Source organism: Microtus ochrogaster, chromosome 1 (genome assembly GCF_000317375.1).
Source record: "Microtus ochrogaster isolate Prairie Vole_2 chromosome 1, MicOch1.0, whole genome shotgun sequence".
Classification (NCBI taxonomy): domain Eukaryota; kingdom Metazoa; phylum Chordata; class Mammalia; order Rodentia; family Cricetidae; genus Microtus; species Microtus ochrogaster.
This window is the reverse complement of record NC_022009.1, coordinates 114,952,826-114,960,383: the sequence shown is the minus strand read 5'-3', so window position 1 is coordinate 114,960,383 and position 7,558 is coordinate 114,952,826. Positions and strand designations below refer to the sequence as shown.

Here is a 7,558-nt window from a genome sequence, read left to right as displayed (position 1 = left end):
AGAGATCTCTAGTTTCTCAAAAGCAATAATGCCGATCTGGTTGTGTAGAAGTCGTTAGTTTAGGAAGTGCCGTCTGAAGCATCCAGGAAAGAGCGGGAAAGCCATTCTTGTAGAGTGTCAAGCTGTTGAACTTTGCTTGCAGGTCTGTAGGTGTGCACTGAAGAATGAATTCTTCCCTTTGCGGTGGAGGGAGGTCAAGCCATCTATGGTTCTAAAGCCAAGTCACCAGAATGAGTCTTTGTTTTCAGATGACTCTACTGCAGGGGCCTTTTGGCAAAAAACAAAACAAAAAACCCAGTTAGTTTTATTTTGGAATGGAGCCACCTCCACCCAAAGTAAGGAATGAGCAGGGCCAGTATAGCAACACCCAGCTCTCTTGACCAAAGCCTGTCCCCTCCCTTATCCTCCTTCCCTTTATTTTCCTCCCCTCCCCTCCTCTCCCCGAGGGAGGCACTATTTGGGTGGAGATGACTCAGAGCGGTAGATGATTAAGTGTCCATGGGAATGAACTGTTTCTGGAAGCATTTGGGGGTGAGGGGGTGCGGGCTGTGTGCCAGCGACTGACTCCCTGAGCCTCCTACCCACAGGGACCTAAGGCACCAGGAGTGTCCTCAACCTTTCATTCCCTGCCCTCCGAAATCCTGCCCAGGCTTCTTCTTTCCCAAGGAGCCCTGGGATGAGGTCCCGCCCTTTGGCTAAGCATTTTAGGCAGCTAGTGGAAGATGGCACGTGCCAAGGAGCAGGGCGTCTTAAGCAGATCTGCACTTCAGTCCGGAGCCTGCGGCGGAGATGCCAGCGCCCGCGGCCGTGGCTGACAACTGTGGCGAGGACAGCTCCGGGCTGCGGGTGCCGGGTGCTAGGGCGCGCGCACGCGTGTGCGTGTAGGAGGCGCGCGCCGGGCGTGCGTGCGGCTGCGGGGAGCCTGTTGTCCACGCGCAGGAAGCGAGCGCGGCCAGCATCGCAGCGGGTGCCAGCGGCTCGCCGAGGTGAGTGCGGGGCGGGCGTGCAGGGGAAGACGGTTGGGCGGCGGCGGAGCGGCCCTCTCGGGGTGCAGCCTTCTAGGGACCGCGGGTCCGGGCTGGCGGGCCCAAGGCTCCTCCGGTCGCTTGTCGCTCCTCGGTGGAGAGCCTCACCAGGGCGAGCTGCCACGCCCTGGGCCCCGGCCACCGCGGCTGCTCGGGTGCTCTCGGCCGACTCTCGAGGCTCGGTGACAAGGCACCCGGGAATCCGGGACCCTTGGAAGAGCTCCGGTGCGCGTGGCGAGCCAGGCCCCGGGCGCTGTAAGCCTGGCGGCGGGGGGGCGCGCAGTGGGGGGTGTGTGTGGCCTGCTTGTCACTGTGGCCGAGGAGAATTTGGGAATAGTGTCAGCGCGCTGGTGGACCCGCTGCAGGCCCAGAGGAACGCACATTCCTGGCAGGAAAGGGCCGGTGGTCCCCTGGGTAGGAGAGTGCTTCCTGGGGAGGGATGGCGGGCAAAATGGACCCTAGGAAGGGAATGGAAGATTTGGCAAGAGGAAGGAGAAAACTCCCAAGGTTTAAGGCCTTGGAATTAATAAGAGATCCGAGTGAACCAGCAAAGCATTTTAAAGAAAATACTAGATGGAGGAGCGTGGAAAGGATGATGTCAGCAGCAAGCACAGATGGCTGTATTCGGTGGCTGTGACCGCAAGACTAGAAGGCAGGGTTTGATTTTGAACTGAGTAGGTTTTATTTTTCATACTGCCAGCTTTTGGGAGAAGCGGCTGCTTTCTTAGGAAAGGCGACTGCCAAGGAAGACATTGCCCAACCGTTTGTTTTCGGAGGTAGCACGAGTGGAATTTGCAATCTTCACCCAGAGAATATTTGTGTTTTGGCTCTGGGTGTTCCAGGCAGATGCGGGGGGAGGGGGGGTGTCTGTGCTCTTTTAAGTGCTGACACCTCACAGGGAACTTGTCCCTCTAGAGAAGGGACCCACCTGGTACCGAGAGGAGAGTGTGCTGTTTTCTCTTTCACGTTGAGAGGTTTGTTTAAAATGAATGGCCGTTGGGGAATTGCAGCGTTGAGAATAGAATAGTCCATTATCGAAACTGTTCAGATACAATCCTCGGTTTGCTCAAGGGACAGGTAGAGAACCGAGAATTGAAGAGTGCATCGAGGCCTATCCGGAAACGAAGAGCCTGTCTGCCGATGCATAATAACTTATCCTAAAGCAGTTTGTCGGGAATGGAACATTGCTTTTAGCTGTCATAGCGTTGCTGTTTTGTATGATACTAAAAAAAAAATATTTAAAAAAAAACCCAAACAAAAAACTGTCTGTTCTGCCTACATGTATGTATATATGTATGTATGTATGTATGTATGTATGTATGTATGTATGTGTGTGTGTGTGTGTTCCAGAGGCATGCCTGGTGCCTCCTGAGGTCAGAAGTGGGGCATTTCATCCCGTAGAATTGGAGTTACAGATCCGGGTGGATCCACCACATGGGTACTGGGACGTGAGTTCTAGTCTCCTACCAGAGCAACAACAAGTGCTCTTAACGACCAGGTCATCCCTTCAGCCTCAAGATGGTGTCTTCCATTCACTTGTTTGCAGGACTTGTATTTTAGCTAAAACACAGAATATGGAAATCTCCCCCCCCACACACACACATATACACACATTTATCTAGTGGTTTCATCTAATTTGAAATCCTGTGAGTTTAATGTGTTTTTGATTTGAATTGATGCAGTTGGAAATGCCGTGCCGGGGATGGGTGATAACCTTACTCAGCCTCCAGCTCTACTCTGTCATGGTGAAGGTGGCATCTCATTTCAGAACATCCCTTTATTCCGTTTACACCTGTGTATCAATCAGGGAAAGCACACTTGTCTGACGCAGTTGGCTGTGCTGTAGGAACTATAGTATGGTAAAGGGTGCATGGTATCATCTCGTGGGTAAGGTCAGCAGGATGGCCAAACAAGATTGAATGAACTTAACCAACAGATGCTTTCAGAACTACCGTTCAGCAGGCTGTTTAGCAGCATCTCCTTGGGGGTTGTGGGAAGTGATTTTCATTTCAATAAATAAAAGTTGTGTGAACACTGATTTGCCTTCTTTAGCAGGATTCTTGCCTTAGAGGAAGGGGGATGGTAAAGGTATGAGTTAGGGCGGGGCCGAGGAGCTGATTGGAGCCCTGTGAAATGAAGGAGTAAAACACCAGAAAAACAAGCCAGATAATAGCTGTCCTCTGTCAAGTGTCCCTGACCCTGACCCTAGTTAACTAGGAAGTCAGGCCTTTTGCCTTCCAGTTGTACACACAGCCGAGGTACCAGTTCCCAGCTCAGTCTACCCTTCTGGAGCCATTGCACGTAGGGAACATGTTATTGGTTAGTCTAGGAACCCCTTTTCATTCTGTGACTCCTTTGGATCATGAGGGGAAAAAAACCAATAAAATCTGGAGATTTTATTGCTGCTTTAGGGGATGACTTTTATGGATTAGCTCCAGCAGGTATTTCCAAACTGATATCTGTTTGATAAATACAGTCAGTCCTTCGGGTGCGTAGGTTCTGTATTCATAGATTCTGCCAACCACGGAGTAGAAACGTTTAGAAAGAAAGTGTGTCCTAAAAACGTACAGATTGTGAGTGTTGGAGTTGCGAGAGGAAAGATTCCCCAGTGCGTGCCTTACAGCTCTGAAGGGGAAAAGCGTCCTGGCAGCCAGGAGCCAAGGAATACCACAAAGTCACACAGCACAATAAACCTCACACAAGAGATTCCTAGGGAAAGATGCAAGAGGGTGGGTGGCTGCCTCTGCTCAGGCGAGAAAGAGCAAAGAACTAAGCAGGAGACGGCGTTTTGCAGGGCAGTGGGTCTCAACTTGTCCATCGCTCCTTGGGATTGAGCAACCCTCTGACGACGGCCACCTCAGACCTTTGGGAAACGCGTATTTACTTTACAGTTCATGACAGTAGCGAGATTGCAGTTATGAAGTAGCAATGAAAATGATTTTGTTTTCATGGGGGGGGGGTCACTCCAACATATCAAGGGGGAACTCTATGAACTATATTAAAGTGTCCCAACATTAGGAAGGTAGAGAACACTGGTGGAAGTTTTCTTGTTGGTGGAGCTTTCCAGGGTGGGGATTGGTGGGATTTGTAGTCTTGAGCTCAGAGTGAACTCAGGCATTGGTGGGTTTTTAAGCCCCAGAATTGAGCTCAGGCTTTTCACTCTCTAAGGCAGAGAGAGCTTGGCCACCGGAGTCTGCCTTAGAGTGCTCTGTGGGTGGAGCCTGATAGAGTTCTGCAAGGGCCTGGCCACTCAGGTGCTCATTCAGGGGCCTTACACACAGACATTCTAAATTATTGTAGTATTAAATAGTTCCTGTATCCTAGCATAGGCTGCGTACTTTGCACCTTTATTGGACATCAGCACAGTCGGAGAGCACAAACTTAGCTCCCTGCCCTGCACACCGGTTGCTAATTTAGGAACATTTGAGCTCGAGACGTCCCCAGTTTTCTCCAGACTGGTTTCACTCATGAGGTGCAGGCTAACCTTGGAGTCATGAGTCCGGAGACTCGGGGACTGGATGTGAGGTCTGACTCCCAAGCAGGCGCCTTGCTTTGGGAAAATGGGCACATCATTTGGAGTTGAAAAGCTTCAGGTTCTAGGTCCATGTGTTCGTGGGCTGTTCAGGTCTTTGAAAAATCTAGTGTTGTAAAATGTTGCTTTATAAATTTGCCTCAGAAGTGCTATAGATTTCTACAGAGCCTCTCTTTTAAAGCAAAACAAAGAAACGAAAACAGACAAACAAAAACACAAACCCCACTCCCCCCAACATAAAGCCCTAACCTCACTACTGATGACCAAGAGTGGAGTTTTTGTTGTCAAGTGTAAGTAAAGGTGGCAGAAGCAAAATGAAAATTGTACAGGTATGCCAGCTCCTGCTGGTTTTGGTTCTGTCTGCTTCCTAGCCCAAGAACCCTGTGTGCCCTGATCCCCAGGTCTAGAATAAAGCACCATCTTCAGGGTTGCTTTGACTATAAGTAAAAGTTCTTGGGGAGCAGGACATGATGCTTGTAAACTCATCTCCCCAGCACACAGGGGCAGCAGGCCTCGGTTCCCATCAGGCGTGGACGAAAGCCCCCCTCCCTGGTGTCTCAGACCACACTTGACTCTGGTGCTGCCGCCGCCGGCTGGGACTTCAGGAGCAGAGCCAAGAAATGGCAGCGGAATGATGGGATTTAAATTCACTCCCTATTGGAAGTGTGTGGCCGTCTCAGGGAGTGGTGCTCAGTGTGGGTGTTTTCTGAAAGTTAGTGACTATTTCAGGTTCATTGTTTAAATATAAGCAGGTTAGGGGCTGGAGAGATGGCTCAGGGTGGGAAGGAGGGCCGTGCATGTGGAGGGCCAGCGTTTGGTCCCTAGCACCCACATCCGGTGGCCCACAACCACGAGTATCTCCAGTTCCAGGGAATCTAATGCCTTTGGTGTCTGCAGGTGCACGCACATCCGTACACATATACATATGGTTACAAATAAAATCTTTAAAAAAACTGAGCAATTAAGGCTTTTGTATGAACACGAAGTATAGCTATGATGGGTTAGCTACATTCCGAGCTATCTAGCTTCTGTCTTTGGATGTGCAATTTTCCACTTTGTTCATAAGGAGCTTTAAACACCTCACTCTCATCATAGAATCTAAGTTTGGGCTCTTTCAGGTGTCTCTGGACCGTCTTTGGAGGAACCCTGAAAAAGTGGGATGAGGTCAGTCAGATAGATGCCAACTTTATTGTGTTCCAGGGCAGCTTATATAGTGCCTTCCCTGACCAATGGCCACGCCCTAGCTCTCGGAATCCTTCAGCTGCAAGCCACCAGAAACCATGCCCCTGCCTCGTGCTCAGAGCAGCTGCAAGCACAGGAAAACAAGTTGTTTTTCTCAGAGCAGCTGCAAGCATAACAAGTTGTTTACTCAGGCAGGCAAGGGTTAGTGATTAATGAAGAAGGTTAACGAAGTCATCACACAAATAGAAATACAAAGACAGCTCACCTGCTCCAGTGCCTGGACCACACTGGTAAAATGATGGAGAGGGAGAGTGTAAAGATGCTCAGTAGAAATGAAAGGGAGTGTTTTTAATGTGAAGCTTTTATTTGTTCTGGCAAAGTAAAACATTTCATTTTTTTTTGTGTTGTTAAATTAAGTAAATATACCAGTTGCTGTCTTGAGTAAAAGTCAGTTTCCTACAGATGCCCGACTGTGCCTCAATGAGGAGACAAATGTAAATTTACATAGTAGGTTGGAGAGATGGCTCAATGGGGTCAACACCAGGACCGGCATGGTGGGATGAGAGAACTGACCCCCACAGGTTGTCTTCCGACATGTACCTGTGTGCACTGGTGTGCGCGCGACACACACACACACACACACAAACTGTAAAAACATTAAAGATATGCATATCCCTCAAAGTTCTCAGTGCACACTACTATCCTGGGCATCCGATGGAAAAGGCTCCTGCGTTTCGTGGTTGCTGCAGTTGCCTAAGGTAGGACTTGTAGCTGTACAAGTCATGCTGGAAAAGGAGAAAGGAAACTCAGTGCAAAATGATGGCGGGTAGGAAGAAAAGGACCGTAGGGAGCAGAGCGTGTGAGGACAGGAACCAGAGTCCACTTGCAGCAGCTGGATCTCCTCCAGGAGTGCCAGGGACACCGCGGCGGAGGAGTGGGAGAGCAGGCACTTGACCTTCTGGAGAAAGCAGAAACCTGGGCCTCTAGAAGGCAGGCTAGCTGGAGGGCAAAGGTAGACCCCTTGTGGTTTAGCTGCTGTTTAACCACACCGGGACATGCGGAATCATACCACATTTGGGATAGCTGCAGATTTTGTAAACAGAACAAATACAGTCATGTAAGAGCTAGGAGCATCGAGGGTGGGTGCCGATGGCAGCGGTGTGCCTACTGAGCTCTTGGGTACCAGCCCCACCCTGCTCTGTTCACGTGGTTGTCACAGAAGGACCCAGGCAGAAGGCATTGTTGTTCCTTTTCATAGAAAAATTAGCCAGTGCCCCAAAGGGTAAAAGATGTGTACAAATTGGTAATCGGAGCTTCTCAAATCCCCTAAGCCTGTGAGTCACTTAGGGATATTGTTTAATGGTACCAATTTAGGAATTCTGGGCCCGCGGTTGGAGCTCTGCGAGGCTCACGAGTCTCACGTGAGGGCTCACTGGGGTCATCTATCTGGGAGTTGAAAACAGTGCATCCCTTCACCCTTGGAAACTGAAGTGGTTGGTTTGGGGTATCCAGCAGTGTGAGCCCCGGGTCCAAGGAGAGGGACAAGAGTGGTGGTGGTCAGATGGCAGCGGAGTCCCTCAGCCAGAAAGCAGCAGTGTGCTGTGAGGACGGAAGAGTGTGACTGCAGAGAAGAGTGTTATCACCTGCTCCAGAGTACGGCTTGTCAGATTCTACCTGCCCCTTTTTGTGATTTTGATGTGCGTATTCTCATTTTCCAACTATGTCTGTAAAAACTAGAAAGCTCGTGGAGGTTAGCCCGTACTCTTACTCTTCTTCCCGCTACTTCTACTTCCTCCCCTTTCTCTTTCTCCTCCTCCTC

The 7,558-nt window shown here is 50.0% G+C and overlaps 1 protein-coding gene across 5 annotated transcripts in view; it reads left to right on the top strand.

Annotated features, from left to right (window-relative positions):
• The first annotated feature begins 682 nt into the window (after positions 1 to 682).
• B3galnt1 (beta-1,3-N-acetylgalactosaminyltransferase 1 (globoside blood group)) overlaps positions 683 to 7,558 on the top strand; it is an 18,653-nt gene continuing 11,777 nt past the window's right edge. For 2 of the 5 annotated variants that reach the window (XM_005344102.3, XM_005344100.3), the window contains exon 1: positions 683 to 986. The gene's annotated coding sequence lies outside the window, so the exon portion shown is untranslated. Of the gene's footprint in view, positions 987 to 1,162; positions 1,281 to 7,558 lie in introns of those variants that run through there. The other 3 variants (XM_005344101.2, XM_005344099.2, XM_026783452.1) reach the window with 2 other exon arrangements.